Consider the following 18,062-nt stretch of genomic DNA (forward strand, 5'->3'; position numbering starts at 1 on the left):
TAACAAAAGAGGAAGTAGGTGAGAGTTTTAAAACAAGAGAGAACCAAGACAGGCTATTAATATGTAACTTTAAATCAAAACAGTAGTTTTAAGGGAAATCAGTAGAGGAACTTTTACTTCCACATTTTTTCTTTTAATTAAGAAATACTTTTTCATAAAGAAGCTGACACCAATGTGAATTGTATTTATGAACCATTTTTTTTTAAAAACAATTTCAGAAAACCTTTGCCAACACTGCATGCATGTACTGTCTTCCTGAATCAAGAGACATAGGTAACTGCCCATTATAAAAATGAAAGAACCAAGGGACAAGATTAAAGTGACATCTTGCCTGGTTCTCAGCTTTCGGGTTTGGGAACAGGACTGTGTAAACCTCTAGTGAGCCACTTCTCAGTTTATCTTTGGAAGGGCAGTTATTCATACAAATTCCCAGTTACTCTGTTATTCAGGGCCTGCACTCCATCCAGGCCCACCCCTAATTATTTCTGCAAGTTACAGCCTAATGTAAAGGTGAGATCCGTGTTTGGGTCCGACTACTCAATTAAACAGTGGTATAGCTCCCAGATCTGAGGAGAGGACAAGAGGAGGGGGATTCCAAGATAATTCTATTTGACTCAAGGTGATAGATGCTCTGTGGGCAAAGCCACTGTAAAGGGGATGTCCCAGGATTAAATTCTTTTGGTTGAGGGGAGAATTTAAAGAATGTCATACAGTGTAAGTGCTAATTTTTACAAAAGGAAAGTTCTGTAGAGACATGAACTTGCTCTCTAAGCTTTTTAACTTGCAGAAATTCCATCTTTTGATACAGTGAAGAAACTCTGCCAGTCCCTTTGTCTCTGAAAGAGCTGAGAATTTTATGAAGGATGGGATATTTATCTTAAACTGGCCCAGCCACATTCAGCCTTTAACAAGGTGTTTTAAATTTATTGCCTTTTCTTAACCTTAGGTAGGCCGGAACAGGCATGTATGGAGGAGCAGATTTGGGTGATTTTCTTTATTATGTGCTTAAGCAACTTCATAGGAAAAACAAATGGCGGGGGGGGGGGGGGGGTAATTTCAATTCCATTTTTTTCTGTCAGTTTCATTCTGATTATCATCAGTTTTAGTATATGCGTATAGAGTTTCGTATGATTGAAACCAATACATTCATGCTATCGTTTGACTTTTGCTTAACTTTATTTCATATTTACAATTCCATTTATTGACTTAGTCCAAATGTAGATCTTGGGGGAAAATCTGGAATGCAGTGGAATGAATGCTGGGCAGAGAGTAAGAAAACCTAGATGTGAATGTCAGCTTTGCTCTTCACTAGCTCTGTGACCCAGGGCAACTTTCTTTATGGGCTTTTCATTTGTCTTCTGTAAATTGTGGTTAGTGATTCTTACCTAAAAGGGTAATTGATGGAGCACTGGGGAGAATGAAATAAGATAATATAAAAACACCTGGCACATGGTAGACACGCTCACATTTTTTCCCCCATTTTTTCTCTATTATGCAAGTATGATATAATTTGCTTGACCATTCCCCTGATGGACATTTTGAGACATTTCTGATGTTTTTTTTTTTCTTGAATGAATCAGTTAGTAAGTCAAGCAATCTTTCCTATTACATATGTACACACACACACACAGATATATATGTGTGTGTATCTGAATGTATACATGTGTTTCTTGGGTTACTTTCCTTAAAGAATTCTGTTTTATTATTGGAATACCAGTACGGTTACCTTTTGACTGTGTATATAGAGCCTCTAGTAGATATGGGCCCTACTCTTGTAACAGTCCTGTGAGGGACACTGTCAGACATTGTGGAGATGTGTTTTGAAGAGAAATATTCGTAGTGCTCTTTCCTTCACAAACTCCTGGCACCCAAATGGAGGATGGAGGTTGAGGACCCCTGTGTTTGTTAAAGCTGCAGCTGGCCTCAGCCTTGTGGGAACAGTTGATGGTCAGACCTGACTCCTCTCAGGTCAGGGTCATGTATAAATGGGAACCTCACTGAAGGGTTTACTCCTTTAACAACATGCACATAAACCATCTTGCTGCAAAAGTTCCTCTGATAAAACAGCACACTGGATTCTAGGCAGCCTTCTGATAAAACACTGAGGCAGGAGGATCTAATTTCTTATGAATACACAGTAATCCTACCCCATATATGTTGGTTGAAACTTTCTTAGAGCAGATTTTAAAATGGAAATAGAAATGGTAGAGTCAGAATGCTTTCCATGTAGAAAGTAGACACTTCAAAACAATTCTCTGGAAACCCCTTAAAGGAAGGAAAAACTGTTAATTGATGAGACAGCCTAAAAAAAGAATGGGAATTCCGGGAAGGACAACTGTGGATGATTATGGATCTAGTAAAATACTGATACTATAAGTGAAATATTGATGAGGTACGAACACCTAAGCTCCTTAATGTGAAGATTCTTGGCTTCTCATTTAAAAAGCAACAAATCAATTATTTTGAATTCCTAGGATATCGTCTCAAAAACTCACTTTAATTAGCTTCCTTTTATAGTCAAGAATATGGAAACATCTTATTGAAGGAATGCTCTGCAGTGGGTAGAACTAAGAAAGCATGCTGACTTTTGAATTTTACTATATGGTATTATTTATCCAAAATGAAAAGGGTTACATTTTCTGCTTTCTTAAATTTAAAGAAAAGCCTTTTTGCTTGTTCTCATTTTAAAATTGCTTCTCTAACATCTGATATAGGACACAGTTTTTGCTTTTTAACTTTTACCATTTAGTTAACCGCAAGGATTTTTTTTTTTTCCTAGCTTTTCCTGGCCCTATTTGAGTAGATTTGGAATAGAAGTCATAAGGCTAACTGTTTGGTTTGGCCCTGTAGCCATACCCTGTCAGAACTGTTGTAGATAAACTGGTATGGATGGGATTCCTTGCCCATATGAAAGAACCCAAGAGCTCCTCTTGCCCCAGGTCATTTGGTCTAGACTCGAGTCTCTCAGTCTCAGTACAGTTGACATTTTGGGCCATGTAAGTCTTTGTAGTGGGTGGCCTATGCATTGTAGGATACTTAATAGCATCCCTGCCCTCTACCCACAGATACCAGTAGCAACCTGTCCCTTTGTTGCTCCCCAGTGTGACAACCAAAAATGTTTCTAGATATCTCCTGGGGGACAAAATCATTCCTCACTAAGAACCATTGACCTGAAGAATCCTAAAGAGAGTAGATCTGTTTTGGGGTAGACATTGAATATTTATTCGGTCTTGTTAGTAGTCTGAGCTTCCACTACTGTGAGCACAGTGCTCTGTGGCATCCCCAGAGTTATCAGTTCCTTGGACCAAGCTGATTTGGGAGGTTGTTTGTCTTATATGGGATTCCCTGAAGAGATACCCTGGGACATGAAGACTAAATGAACTTGAAGGTTTTGGTGGGGTCTTGGTTGGAGTGATGAGAAAGAGAGGAGAATGTGAAGTCCTGATGTGGGGCAGTGGTCTTCCTTGGTCCTTGTGCATGCTTCCAGATCACTGTCTGCCTCTCTGCCCTAAAACCTAGAGCTCCTTTGAAAGTTGACCATATGCTCGCAGACTTTATCACCTGTTTCCCCTCTTTTTTGTAGTTTTCTGCAGACCTTCACATCATTCTCCCTCATTCTAGTTTCACTCTTTCTCTCTGAACACTACCTCTTTCAATATCCTGGTCTTTCTCTTGACACAGGTCATCACAACTTCCTTGAAACATTTTATTTACTTGATTTTAGGAGACCATGCTTTCTTAGTTCTAAAATGTCACAGTCTGTAAGAAAGTATCACAAGCTAAGTGGCTTAAACAACAGAAATGTATTCTGTTACAGTTGTGGAGACCAGAAGTCTGAAATCTAGGTGTGGGTAGGGCCATACTCCCTCTGAAGGCTCTAGGAAAGAGTTCTTTCTTGCTGGCCATCACTCCAATCTCTGCCTCTGCCTTCACGTGACATTCTTTCTCCCTGTGTATGTCTTTGCAGTCAAATTTCCATCTTTTTGTAAAGGACACCAATCATGTTGGATTTAGAACTGGATTTATGACCTCATCTTAACTTGATTACATCCACAAAGACCCGATTTCCGAAACATTCACAGGAGTCAGGGGTTAGGACTTCAGAATTTCTTTTTGGAGGACATTGTTCAATCCACAATACCCAGTCATCTGTAAAAGCAAAATATAGGTACAGTAATCTGTGTATACTTTTATTCTCCCTAAAAATGGGGTACATACTGGAAATGTGGATATCAAAGAAAAAAATCTACCCACCTAAAATTTGAGCTTTAAACAAAGCTGTGACTTGTTTATTTCCTGGGGAAGTGGTAACATTTGTTTTTAAATTAATGTAGATTAAAATGAGTTCTATTTAGAAAATTATTGTAGTTGTTCATCCCTTTTAGGTCATTAGAGGTATCCCACGGTGTGAGCAATTGACCTTTGAGAATTAATTTAACAGCATTAATAGTAAGAGGATGCCCTTTAGATGATTTGTGAAGAGTAGCTCTTCTATTGAAAGCATGCTTTAGAAAATATACACCTCTGGGACTAATCAAAGCTTTTGGAGCATTAAGGACTGTTGATTTGCATTTTTACCCACTTATGCTCATGAAGAAAAATCTTCATTAAGTCAATGATCTGTAAAAGAGATCTAGTATGCTGTTCCCAAGCTGTTTTAAAATTTCATTTTAGGGAATGTTCTGCAACAGAAAATCTGTTTTTATTGCATTGGTAAAAAAAAAAAAAAAATCTAGGAGGAAAACTTTTAAGTGAATATTTTGGGAGTTCATTTCTATTCCCTTTTATCTTTTTTTCTCATTCTTAAATTCTCTAGTTTTGTTCCTTTCTTTTGCCTTTCTATTCCACAAATTACATTATTTACCTTTTATCAATATCCCTTTTTTTTTCCCTTAAAATCATCATGGATTATTATGGATAACTTGGTTGATGAATAAATTTAGAAGATGTTCAGTTGATTGTTAGAAGAAGTACAGTAACATTATGCAGACTTGGGGCATGGGAAGAGGAGAATTTTAATACCTTCAGGTAACCAAGTATCACTCGAGCATAGTTGCTTTCAAGCTCTTAAGATAACTAGATGTATCATTGAGCTAAAGACAAAGTCTACAGTGAAACGTGTTCATTTCTAGGAAGTGTTCCTATGGTAATTGTTGGCCTATTTCTAGATTCTGTCTTTGCTATACTTAGAAATAAAGAAAAAGTGAATCTTGGAAGCAAATGCTGTAAATAGTAACTCACTGTTCTTCAGAATTAGACTTTACATGAACCCTTGCTTTTTATCATGATTTTTTTTTTTTTGGATTTGCCTGAAATGTTGTTTAAGTTAACTTATTTAGTAAATTATTGGCAATTAGTGATTCACATAGAAAGGGAAGGTGTTTAATAAGAGCAAATAATAGATTTATTAATTACTGATTTCTCTTTTTGTGTCAGTAAGGATGAACCATGGTTTAATCAGCATTGTACTGTGTATTCACTATACAAAGAGCAGCTGGTAAATAGTCCCTGAGGAGGATGAGAACTTGCCTAGAAGTGGTATTTTTAATTTACTATTAGCTATTATCATTTACATGAAAGTCTTACTTGGGGCATAATAAATACACGAAGATAAGTGTCACTATCAGAATTTTTCATATGCTGGGCCCACATTTTTCAGGGTGGTGAGTAATATCTACGGCTGAGTAAAGCCTTCAATATATATGGCTGGCCTGTGAGCAGTTCTAGACATGTCAGTGCCTGTCATCTGGGAGATTGATTTAGCTTCCCTCTTCCAAACTCCCTGACCTACTTTCCCAGGTATTGACCTTCTGCTTCTTTTTTTTTTTTTTTTTTTTTTTCCCTTTTCAACGTTTATTTATTTTTGGGACAGAGAGAGACAGAGCATGAACGAGGGAGGGGCAGAGAGAGAGGGAGACACAGAATCGGAAACAGGCTCCAGGCTCTGAGCCATCAGCCCAGAGCCTGACGCGGGGCTCGAACTCCCGGACCGCGAGATCGTGACCTGGCTGAAGTCGGACACTTAACCGACTGCGCCACCCAGGCGCCCCTGCTTCTGCTTCTTAACTGTGTCTTCAATGAGTTCTTCTCTTGGATTCCTGCTCTTCTGCATTTCACCTTCCTAGGACTCGATCCTGGTTTTATTCAGTGGCTCCATTCATACCCACTATTTCTCTGGTTCCACATCTTCTCTCTCTCTCTTTTTACCCTACAGCCTTGATTTTAGTCTTGCTATATGCCCAGATTACACTAAACCAATTAGTCATTCACCCCATTCATTCATTCAGTGAAAGTGTATTGAACCTCCATTTCATGCCAGGTGTAATCAGTGAAAAAACAAACATCCCTGGCCTTACACAGTTACATTCTAGAAAGAAGAGATGAAAAAATAATAAACACAGTAAGTATGTATTTTTGTAATATATTAAAAATGGATAGATACTAGTGGAAAACAAAGTAGAGCAGGATAAGGAGGATTAGGAAAGCTAAGGAACAGAGAGTGGGAAGGCCACAGAAGTCATAGTTTTAATCCCATAATCACTTTGCCATTTTACACACCTGATCATCCTATTTATTTATTTATTTATTTTTTATGATCCCTGCATATTTTGGCAACTCAAATACTTGTTGAACTGGAGTTTTAGAACAACAGTAAGATAGCCTCCTGTTTAGATGAAGATTTAAAGAAGTTGAAGCACAAAAAGATCATTCTGGTATTTTCTATTCCACTTTTTGGTTGCCTTTAGTTAACTTTTATCCAGAGAATCAGTTTTGAAATAACATCAGAACTCAGTTTTATTTTTAATGTTATTTTTTTGTCACAAACATCTGACAGCCTTGATTTTATAAGTTCTCAGGCTTCTTGCCCCATGATCAAGCATTATGTGAGCACACTGTGCAAACCGTAAAATCATGGAAAAGTTTAAGCCAATCTTCTGACTTATAAAAGCTTAGTAACTCAGTCTTTAACTTATTCTTGTGATAGAATGGCAGTCCGTAAAGAATCTGGAGTGTTCTCTATCTATCTGGCACCTCCCTAGAGAACTGATTTATAGATCTTTCTTGTCCTTCTGGTCCAAACAGACCTGAAAGCACATGTTGATCATCCTATTTAAAAAGATGTTGTTTTACCTAAGACTGAAGGAGGGGCAGAATTTAGTCATGTGATATATGCTCAAGGGCTGTGAGGCAGGAGTATGCAAAAGAGTCCTGTGTGGATGGAGTAGAGTAGGGAGGGGGGAGGATTACAGGCCACATAGGGTTTGTGGAGTGTAGTAAAGATTTCAGCTTTTACCCTGGCTGAAATGGGAAGCTTTGCAAGGTTTTGAGCAGAGGAATGACATGGCCATTTTTAATTTTTTACAGGCTGCTGTGTGGCAAGGAGAAGCAGGGAAGTTAATCACAAGGCTCTTGTATTTCATCTTGGTGAGAGACAGAGCAGTAGCAGAGTAGGTGCTGAGAAGTGGTCAGATTTTAGATATATTTTGAATGTAGGACCAGCAGTATTTGCTAATCAACTAATATGCATCGTGAGAAAATTCAAGGATGGTTCTAAGGATTTTGTCTTAGAAGAAAAAGAGTTTTTATCAGTTAAGATGTGGAAGTCTTCATATAAAACTTTTTTTTTTTTTTTGGTAACAGGGAAGGTTAGGAAGGTTAGTTTTGTTTTGAACATGTCACATTTCAGAGAGCACATACTCATTTTCATCTTAAATAATGGCTTCTTGATCTTGTTGTGGACCATAGCAAATTTTTGCTTTGCTGAAGTGAGGAAACCGTTAAATTATAGTTGGCGAGGAACTCCCATTATAATACCACTCATTTAAAAATGCCAGCAAGGTAAAACTTAACTGTTTACAGAGAAACCAGTCTTGTAAAATATGCAATACAGTGGCATGTGCATGTTTAATTTGCATGTCTATTTCTTACCATTTTCACTTAATACTATTTTTCAGGTCTATCCATTTTTGTTCTATGTACCTCTAGTATATAGTTTGTAGTTCCTAACTGCTGCATCATATTCTATATTATGTTCTTACTCATTTTACTTAACTTTTCCCCTAGTGCAGGACTTCTAGGTTACCTCCAACCTTCCATTATCCCAGCAGTGCTGCATGAACATCCATATAAACACGTGGGAAGCTTTTATCCAGGAGTGGGATTGCTAGGGTCTACACCCAGGAGTGGGATTGCTGGATGTTACAGCATCTGCATGTTTGATTTCAGTATGCCCTGCTAGTGCATTCTCCAGAATGGCTGACTGTGACTGTTTAAATTCTCATCCGTAATACATGACTCTGCCCTTATATCTCAATATTAGGCTGTTTTAAACACTGCTGTATATATGTTATATATTTCAAATTTATTGAACATAACTAGTCATAATGTTATTTCATAATTAAAAAGAATACTATGTCATTTTTTCTCCCTTCTCATTTTGTATTCTGTTCATTTGCTTCTTTTTACTTTTATTTTCCCTGATTAGTTTTGACAGAGATGTTTCAATTTTATTAATCTTTTCAAAGAACTAGGATTTGGTTTTATTTATTTTCTCAACTTTTTAATGTTTTTTTAAATATATATTTTTAAAGTTTATTTTGAGAGAGACAGAGACAGCATGTGTGGGGGAGGGGCAGAGAGAGGTGGGGACAGAGAACCCAAGCAGACTCCTCAGTGTCAGCAGAGAGCCTGACGTGGGGCTTGAACCCATGAACTGTGAAATCATGACTGGAGCCAAAAGTAAGAGTTGCGTGCTTAACCAATGGAGCCACCCAGGTGCCTCTTAACTTTTTTTTATCTTTATTCCAGTTTTTTCTGTCCATATTTGTATTATTTTGTTTCTTTTTCTTCCCTCCTTCATCTCTGTGTTTATTGCCTTTTTATAAATTTTCTAAAGTTGAACACTTAACTCCACTAATTCTAAGTATTCCTGAATTCCCTTATGATTTCATCTTATCCCATATTGTATGTTTTTAGTCCTTGTCATTGATTTATAATTTTTTTATGTTATGCTTAGAGAACATAGATCATATGATACTGATTTGGGGAGAATTTATGGATGTTTGCTTTAAGGCCTAGTACATAGTCCATTTTTATAATTGTTATATCTGTGTTTGAAGGGAATATGTTCCCCATTGTTTATAAAAGTCTATGTGTTTACTAATTTGATCTTATTAACCATGTTATTCAAATCTTATGTATCTTAGCTTATTTTTTCTGCTTGCTCTATGAGTTTCAGAGAGGAATATGATAGAATATTCACCAGTTTTTAAAATTTATTTGCTTTTTCTCCCCATGCTTAGTTAATTGTTGCTCTATATATTTTGAGACTGTTGTTAGATGCATTTATCTTGTTGATTATTCTGTCTTACTGATACATCATTAAAAGTATATAATGCCCTTCCTTTGTATCTTTTTTTTCTCCTGCCCAGATTTTCTCTTAACTTGTATTAAAATGGAATGCTCTAGCTTATATGGATTCATATTTGCCTGATATATTTAGTTCCAAATTTTATAATCAAATTTTCTGTGACTTTTTGATGGGCCAATGGGATCTATAAAATTTTTGCCACATATTGTCTTTATCAGTTGTAGAGTTTTGTACTTTTGGTTGGTATATTTTTCCTATTTGAGTTCATTGTCATTATTTTGTTTAGAGTCATTTTTGCTGTTTTTCATGTTTTTTATCTGTCATACTTTCTTCCTTTCTTCCACTGAACTGATCTGCTGGCTAACCATTTAAAAATTTTATTTCATTCTTTTTGTGGTCTCTACTAACTAAGATCCATACTTATATTTATGTTTCTTAATTAGTTATTAAGCTTACCAATATCTATTATTTTCTTCCCAGTGATACACTTAACTGAGCCTATGACTGTCCCCTCTGTAGACTCACATAGCAACCAAGGAAATTTGTATGCAGCTCTTTGTTCTGTGAGATGTACAGGAAGCACTGATATCTGAGTCTCCTTTGGTTTGGTTGGACCAGGAGCCAGTGAAGCTGTTGAATTCTAGGGTGAACAGAGAGATGATCACTGGAAACAGACAATATTGGCTGATCTGGGATAGCAGGAACAGAAACCATAGAGGCAACAAAGCCAGCAATGTGTGTGATGACCAGAGAGGCTTCCTGGGTTTCCCTTTTTAATAATCGATAAAAAAATATTAAATATATCTCCTTCCTGGACAGTTGTCTGTCCTACTTATTAAGAGCATATACCCTGATGGCTTTCTCCCTCAACATGGGCCAGGAGACACTACTTTTGTGACTCAAGAGTCCATTGATGCACAACAGCACTTTCTGAGACCTGAGTCTCATTGAGCCCTTTAAAAATTTTTTTTAATGTTTATTCATTTTTGAGAGAGAGAGACAGAGCATGAATGGGGGAAGGTCAGAGAGAGAGGGAGGCACAGAATCTGAAACAGGCTCCAGGCTCTGAGCTGTCAGCACAGAGCCCGACGCGGGGCTCGAACTCACGGACCGCAAGATCGTGACCTGAGCCGAAGTTGGCCGCTTAACCGACTGAGCCACCCAGATGCCCCTCATTGAGCCCTTTAAATATGAGCTTAGTCTCTAGTAGGGCACCCTCCTATACTCTCCCACCAGTGAAATTTTTACTGCTTAGGTAGAGTAGGAAAAAGTTCCCAGATACCCTAGACTCCTCACTTTTTGTCACCTTTCACATTCAGTTAATGTGTACAGGTCTTGTAGGCTTTTCTGCCAAAATGTGCACACAGTGGTACAGTTGCACTGCTGTGATCCTCACTCAGGTCACCATTGTCTTTCATCCAAACTATGCAGTTGATCTCCAAGCTTCTGCTCTTGCTCTGGTAGAGTCCCTTCTGCAGAACATAGTGAGATGTGTTGTAAAACTCAGATCAGAAGTTGTTGCTTGCATAAAAACCTTCGGTGATTTACTGTTGCATTTAAATGCATAACTCTTTACAAAGCTTGTAAGGTCCTATATGATCTGCTCCCTGCTTACTCTTCCAAACTCAGCTTATGCTGCTGTTTTTCCTTACTCACTAGGCCGTAGCCACATTGGATTCTTTTTGAGTATGCCAAGTTTGCTTGTTCCTTCCTCAGGAACTTTGTACAGACCCTTCTCTTTGCCTGGAATACTCTGCCCCAGATCCCTACTCGGCTGGCTCCTTCTGGTCACCTTAGGGGAGCTTTCAGGGATACCCAGCTATAGGAGCGCTGTGCATACTGCCTCTCTCTCTCTCTCTCTCTCTCTCTCTCTCTCTCTCTCTCTCACACACACACACACACACACACAATTTGCATACTGTTATGTTACACACATTGTCATTCCCAATCATATTACTGTCTTATTGTTTTATTGCCCTTTCACTTTTGAAGTCTCATTTACTTGTTTACTTGTTTATTGTCTACATTGCCTACCTCCACTGGAAAGTAAACTCCACAAGGGCAGGAACTTCATTTTGTTCTCTGGTACATGATAGCTTCTCAGTTGATTTTGTTGAATGAATGGATGGATGACTAGATGGCTGGTTGGGAATAGATAGGAGTACTTCTCACAGCGCATCCCACGAAATGCAAAAGTAAGAGGACTGACTGAGAATTTACAACTCCTACCTTAGAAGCTCTTTTCCATCCTGAATAAACCTTAAGTTCCTTTAGCAAATGTTTGTCTGATTATAGAGTAGGCAGGCATTTCATCTCTATTCAACTCTTAGGTGTGAGAAGAGTTGTTCAGCCCAGCTGTTCTGTGGTCAAGTGTTTAGTTATGTACGGTTACTGCCTGGGAACCCACTCTTGCTCTCTGTCCCTGCCTTCTCTATAAATTGGGAGCCTCTCTGAAGAAGAGCTGCAGCTTCCTTAGCTTTCTCTGCTGTGGTTGAATCAAGTCCTGTTTGTAGTTTGTCTTAGAGAAATTTGTTAAGATTGCTTGCTTGGTGGCTCTGCCAGCCATTCCTCCTGTCCCTCTTGCTGTTTTCATCCAAGTATAGATTTGTCTCCTTTTGTGCCACTTTCCTGTCATTTTAATAGGTTTGTGGGAGGAAGAGGAGGTAGACATATTTGTTTAGTTTTTCATCTCAATTGGCTAAGTTCTTTGCCTGAGTTCTTTTACTACAGTGATGTGGGATGCAGAAAGGCTTTTTGAGTAGACTTGGAGTTGATGTATTAATAAATATGCTCTGATTTCAAAAAGGGAAATTTATTTAGGCCTTTTTCTAAAGAGTGAGAGTTCAATTTATGCTGCTGCATCTGAATATATGTCCCTTTCGCAAAGATAGAAACGCTATCCTGTGTGGTATGATTTCTTTTTTCGGTCTTGCCTTCTCTTCAGTAACAGAGACACACACACATCCAAATGCTCTGGTTTTAATTTAATGAGTCTTGGTAGAACAACCTCAGTGGATTATAGGTCCAATTTGAGAGATTAAAGAGGTAGAGTTGAAAGAAATTGGAGATTTATTGGATAAATTTCTCTTGTTTTTGTTTTTACTTTCAGGGCATTGGTTGTTGTGTGAGGGAGAGAACATGCAAGAGAAATCATGGATGACTTCTGAACTTCTAGCTTAGGAAACTGGGGAGACAATGGCGCCATTATGGGGATTGAGATTGTAAAATAAGTACCTGGTTTGGGAAAGAGGTGGGGAGGACAGGTAGAATTTAGATATGCTACTTTTACAGTGCCTGTGGGTCATCGAAATGGGAATATGTAGTAGGTGATAGGATATACAGGCCTTGAGCACCAGAGAGAAACTTTGACTGGAGGATGTTCTGGGAATGATCAGCATGGAAGGTGATTAAAATGGTAAACGAGGATGAGGTCATCCAGGGAAGAGTGAATAAAGTTTAAAGGAAAACAAACAAACAAAAAATTGAAGGGAAATGCAGAATAGGTTGATCAAAGGAGACTTGAAAAGAAGTGATGAGTGAAGTAGATAGAAAATCTAGGAGAATATTGTATTACGAAAACCATAGAAAGAAAGGAAAATGAATATGAGATCAGAACAATTCTTAGCACAGTGCTTGTCACACATTACATATTCAATAAATATTTATCATGGAGAAAATATTTGTTATGTTTTACTTTTAAAAGGTGGTTGGTAATTTGGCTACAGCAAGATCAGTGGGATATAAAGGTTTATAATAGATTGCATTACGTTGTCTCCTCGTTGCGAGGTAATGTTCTACTTGAGATGACCCTGTCAATAAGCTTATAAATAAAAGGAAAAGAAAGAGGAGATTGTACCTAGAATGGAACATGTAAGCAGTAGAAGACCAGAGCACATTCATATGTTGATGGAAAATACTGAGAAGAAAGGGAGAAGTTGAACATCTATAAAAAGAGAGGGCATCATTGATAGAATGAAGTTCTGAGGAGTGTGCAGTGATGAATTCCGGAGAACAGGAGGGAAGGGATTCCATGCGTGGCTGGCAGGGATACACAGATAGATCTGGATGCAGATGGGGATTGTAGTAGAGAGATAGGGCTGAAGAATGGAAGGGGGTCCTTCCTTTTGACTCTTGTTTTCTTGATTAAGTTAGATGACAAGATGTTCTTCTGAGAGTGAATTGGGATGATATGGGTTAAGAGCATGGAGAGAGTGGTAGAATGAGGGAGAGAAGTCACCAGGGAAATTTACTAGTGGTTCACTGAGCAGTTTCAGCCCCTCAGAAGTTGGAGATTATTATATTTCAGTTGTTCCTCCAAACCTTACAGTTGTGTTCTTTGGCCTGAATGTTGGGACAGAATTGGTAATCGTCTGGTTTGATTCAATGTCAGGTATTGCTGGGTGAGTGAAATGGACAGACAAGGAAGTCAGGAACTTGAGGGATTGTCAAGGAAGTGGTAAGATGATGAGCCATGGGTTCTAGGGGGAGAGGGGAGGGAGGGAAGGAAGGTAAGAAGGGATGATGGATTCATTGTTTCTAAAAAAGTGCCTATGGAGGGCCTGCAAGGTGCTAGACCCAGTTCTAAGCACTAAGTACATGGTGGAGAACGAGACAGCCAACAATTACAGCTGTAATGGAATAGTTATAATGGAGAGGGGACATGGTTGACAAAGACAATTACAGACTGAGGTGAGTGTTAGAAAGTCTGCTATGAAAGAGGGTAACTGGGAGGGGCTGCAGAGGAAGATGTTACAGAGGAAGAGCTAATTCAGAGACCCTGGGTTTGGAAAGAATTGGATAATAATGGAAAGGAGTTGGGGTGTCTGGGTGGCTTAGTAGGTTTAGCATCCAGCTCTTGATTTCAGCTCAGGTCATGATCTCACAGTTCATGAGATTGACTCCCATGTCGGGCTCTGCACTGACAGCCTGCTTGGGATTCTTTCTCTCTCTTCTGTCTCTGCCCCTCCTTCACTTGCTCTCTATCTCTCGCTCTCAAAATCATACATACATATATACATACATATTTAAAAAGAGAAGAAGAAGAAAGAAAAGGAATCCAGGGTGAATGAAGGGAAGGTTGGAATGAGATGAACTTGAAAAGGCAGGCAGCTTTGTCCTTTAGGGCTTTTCAGGAAATAAAGTGCAGTGGGAATCCATTAGCATATGTGAAACAGAGGAGGGATATAATCTCACTGATGTTTTTATTAAATTATTGGGTACACTGCTGAAAATGGAGGGCGAGGGTGGGAGCAGGGAGTCCAGGTAAGTTATAATAGCAGTCCAGGAAAGAACTGATGAGGGAGGGTTTAGAATTAGGGGTGGCCATGGAGAAGTGGATGATTTTGAGATATATTTGGACATAAAACCCACAGGATTTGACTAATGGCCAATTTTTTGGCTCTACCTTTAAAATATATTTAGAATCCTACCACTTCTTACTGTGTCCACAGCCATCCCTAGTCTAAACCATCATTATCTCACACTTGGACTATATTAACCTTATAACTGGCTTCCTGATTTCACTCTTGTCTCCTTGCATCTACTCTCCACAGAGCAGCTAGAATGAGCCAGTAAGGCATAAATTAGATCATGTCATTCTTTGGCTTCAAACCTTTCATTAGTCTCTTATGTCAGAATTTAAACTCTAAAGTGACCTACAAGGCCCTACATAATTTAGCCCTTGTTTCTGTTCTGGATTCACTGTGCTCCAGCCACATTGGCTTCTTGCTGTTTGTTGAACATGCCTGACTCATTCTCACCTCAGGATCTTTACACTTGCTGGAATCTTCCCCAGGAATGCTCTTTTTCCAGACACTCTCATGACTTGCTCCCTCACCTGTTTCACTTTCTTATTAACTGTTACCTTCCTACCTTTCTTGCCCTGCCTTCCCTGATATCTGTATTTAAAATTACTTCTTCTTGCCATGCCAGCATTCTCTAGCCCCCTTCCCTGCCTTATTTATCTCCTTAGAACCTATTACTACCTTATGGCGATATATATTGCCATATATATCATTTCTCTCTATTTATTTTTTGCTTAATTTCTATCTCCACTAGAGGGTCACTTTCAGGAAAGTAAAAATTTTGTATCTGTTTACTACTGTATCCCAATAGAACAGTGCCTGGTGCATAGTAGCTTCTCAGTAGTTACCTGAAAAATGAATTGCTGAACAGACTGGATGTGGAAAGAAAGAAATTGTATTCTCAAAAAATGTGAGACGTATGAGTCCATGGGTTATTAGCCTGAGCAGCTTGGTGATGGTCAGAGAGGAAGATGACTAGAGGAATAACAGATGTTAGAGGTCTGTTTTGGCATGTTAAATTTACCTCCAGGTGGAAATATCATGAAGTCAATTGGATATGTGTCTGGAACTCAGAGGTGAGGAGTTTGGGAATTCTCAACATATGTATAGGATTTAAAGTCACGGTATTGAGTGAGATCATGTATGTAGAGATGTAGACAGAGAAGAAGGAAGGCTAAGAAGTGACCTTCAGGGTCTTTTAACACTGACAGGCTAGGTAGAGGAGAAACATCCAATGGAGCACTAGGAAAGGGAGGAGGAAAACCAGGGGAGTGTGATGTCATGGAAGCTAAAAGAAGAACAAAATTTAAGAGTAATAAGTGTGGCCTGAGAAAGACAAGCACAGGCAGTAAGTGAAAAGGATAAGACACTGGTGGTCTTAGTAACATTAAAGAGGAAGTTTGGTGTGAGCAGTGCTATAACATAACTGGAGATCAGTATGTTATGGTCAGAGTTGCATATTTTATATGAGACGTGGACATCTAGATGTCAAGGTCTAGAGTTTGGCTAGGTAGCCTTGGGTTAGATACCTAATGCAGTGGAGGGATAGTCTTTTGCTTCAGATAGTAAAACAATTGAGAGTCTAGGATAGTACATGGGATTTTTACATGGACTGTAATAATCTCCACTGAGGCTAGGGCTTGAGGTTAAAAGTAAGACTATGCAGCCAGGTGCCCAAATCTTCAGCGTCTGAGGGTCTGTTGCCTGGTAGAAAACAGGATTGAAGGATGGCGGCAAGTGCTGGAACATCATGGCATGAGCTTCGGAGGAGCAGGAACTGCTTCCCAAGGGCAGGGCTGAGCAGTAATGGTTAGATGTGCTTTGGGGAACGAGGAGAAGCCAGTCTTACATCCTTCCTGCTAGACACAAGTTTTGTGGGTCAAATTAATAGCTGAAACAGGAACAGTGAGCTCAGGCTCGTGTTGTGTAAATGGTTCATGGGTACATCGGGGAATTTGTATATCATGGACTCAGGCTCCAGCAGGGTAGAGTGGAAAGACCTGGGAGGAAAAGGAACACTGGAAGGCAAAGTGATGACAGAGCAGTGTGGGGGTTTATGTCAAAGGTTGAGGTGCTGACCTCCCGCCTGTTGCTTTATAAAAGAATCTTTCCCAATTCTTAACTTTCAGCATGACCATGTTGTGAGATGCCTGCTAGGGCGAGTATTTGTTAGCTGTGCCCCAGATAACCAAATGAGTTAATCTCCTGAATAGAGTTATTTACCATTACCCCTGTGAACGTGGAAGGGTGTGTGCCAAACACAGTTATTGTGGTTTTGGCATAAAAAGGCCTTTCTGGCAGTAATTGTTGGCCGGTATGTTTAGTTGTTCGTTGAGGCCACTTCTGGAACAGGAGAGCAATGCCATGTCATCACAGAGGGAAGGATGCTTATCATCCTGTTTTCCGTTACTGGGCCTGCTTCCAAGCCATTTGAAATATGCATCACATTGTTCGGATTTGTTCATGATCTCAAGGCCAGGGCAAAGCCCTATTTGAAGCTGTTTAAGATGATAAAGAAAATGTTTTACTCATAGTGTTACCTGTCAGTTTTGAGGAGCGCACAAATTATTCTTTTCCCTAAAACAGGATGGGGCTGACTTCTTCCCTGCCCTTGTCTCCAACTTCACCCTTGCTGTTCTTGAAACTACAGTTTACCATGAGTTTAGAGTAGGGAAATTTTACACACACATGATGACATAGATAATACAATGGTACTATCAGACCCTTGCTTTTATGTATTATTTATTTTTTGAGGGGGGGGCACAAGTGAGCGAGGGGCAGAGAGAGAGAGAGAGAATCCCAGGAGGGGTGGGGTGGGAGGGCGAGAGAGAGAGGGGGAGAGAGAAGTAGGGCTCACCTGAAGAGAGGCTCACGTTCACTGGTCATGGGACTTGAGCTCACCTGAAGCGGGGCTCATTCTCACCCAATGTAGGACTAGAACTCACACACCATGAGATCATGACCTGAGCCGAAGTCAGATGCTTAAGCAACTGAGCCACTGAGCCACCCAAGCGCCCCAAGAAGAGAATCTTCTTGAAGAAGATTTCTAAATTCTGACCATGCTTGTTTTATCCTTATCTGATTGAGGAACAAATAGAAGAGGGCATTTTATACTGAAAATATTTTTGTTAGGATCTGCATAAACGTAAAGCTTGTCTTAGTCACTAGAAAATTTAAGGAAGATTTCACTTTCGGGAATGTGTGGAGTGCAATTTTGATGAGAAAGGTAACCTTCCAGCCCTTTGAATCATTATAGAACTGTCATCAGATGATTTGCCATCATGCCTACAACTGTTATTTCTCTCTTCAGGTATCAGTGATGATGGGTATATTTTACATCATGTGCTCAGTTCCATGAAGAACTAGTTAACTGGCGATTTAATTGTCCA

The 18,062-nt window shown here is 39.2% G+C and overlaps 1 protein-coding gene across 6 annotated transcripts in view; it reads left to right on the forward strand.

The window, feature by feature from the left end:
* The window catches only part of ST7 (suppression of tumorigenicity 7), a 251,253-nt gene that overhangs the window by 161,746 nt on the left and 71,445 nt on the right, over nucleotides 1–18,062 (forward strand). The window lies entirely within an intron of this gene.

Source organism: Leopardus geoffroyi, chromosome A2 (assembly GCF_018350155.1).
Source record: "Leopardus geoffroyi isolate Oge1 chromosome A2, O.geoffroyi_Oge1_pat1.0, whole genome shotgun sequence".
Taxonomy (NCBI): Eukaryota; Metazoa; Chordata; class Mammalia; order Carnivora; family Felidae; genus Leopardus; species Leopardus geoffroyi.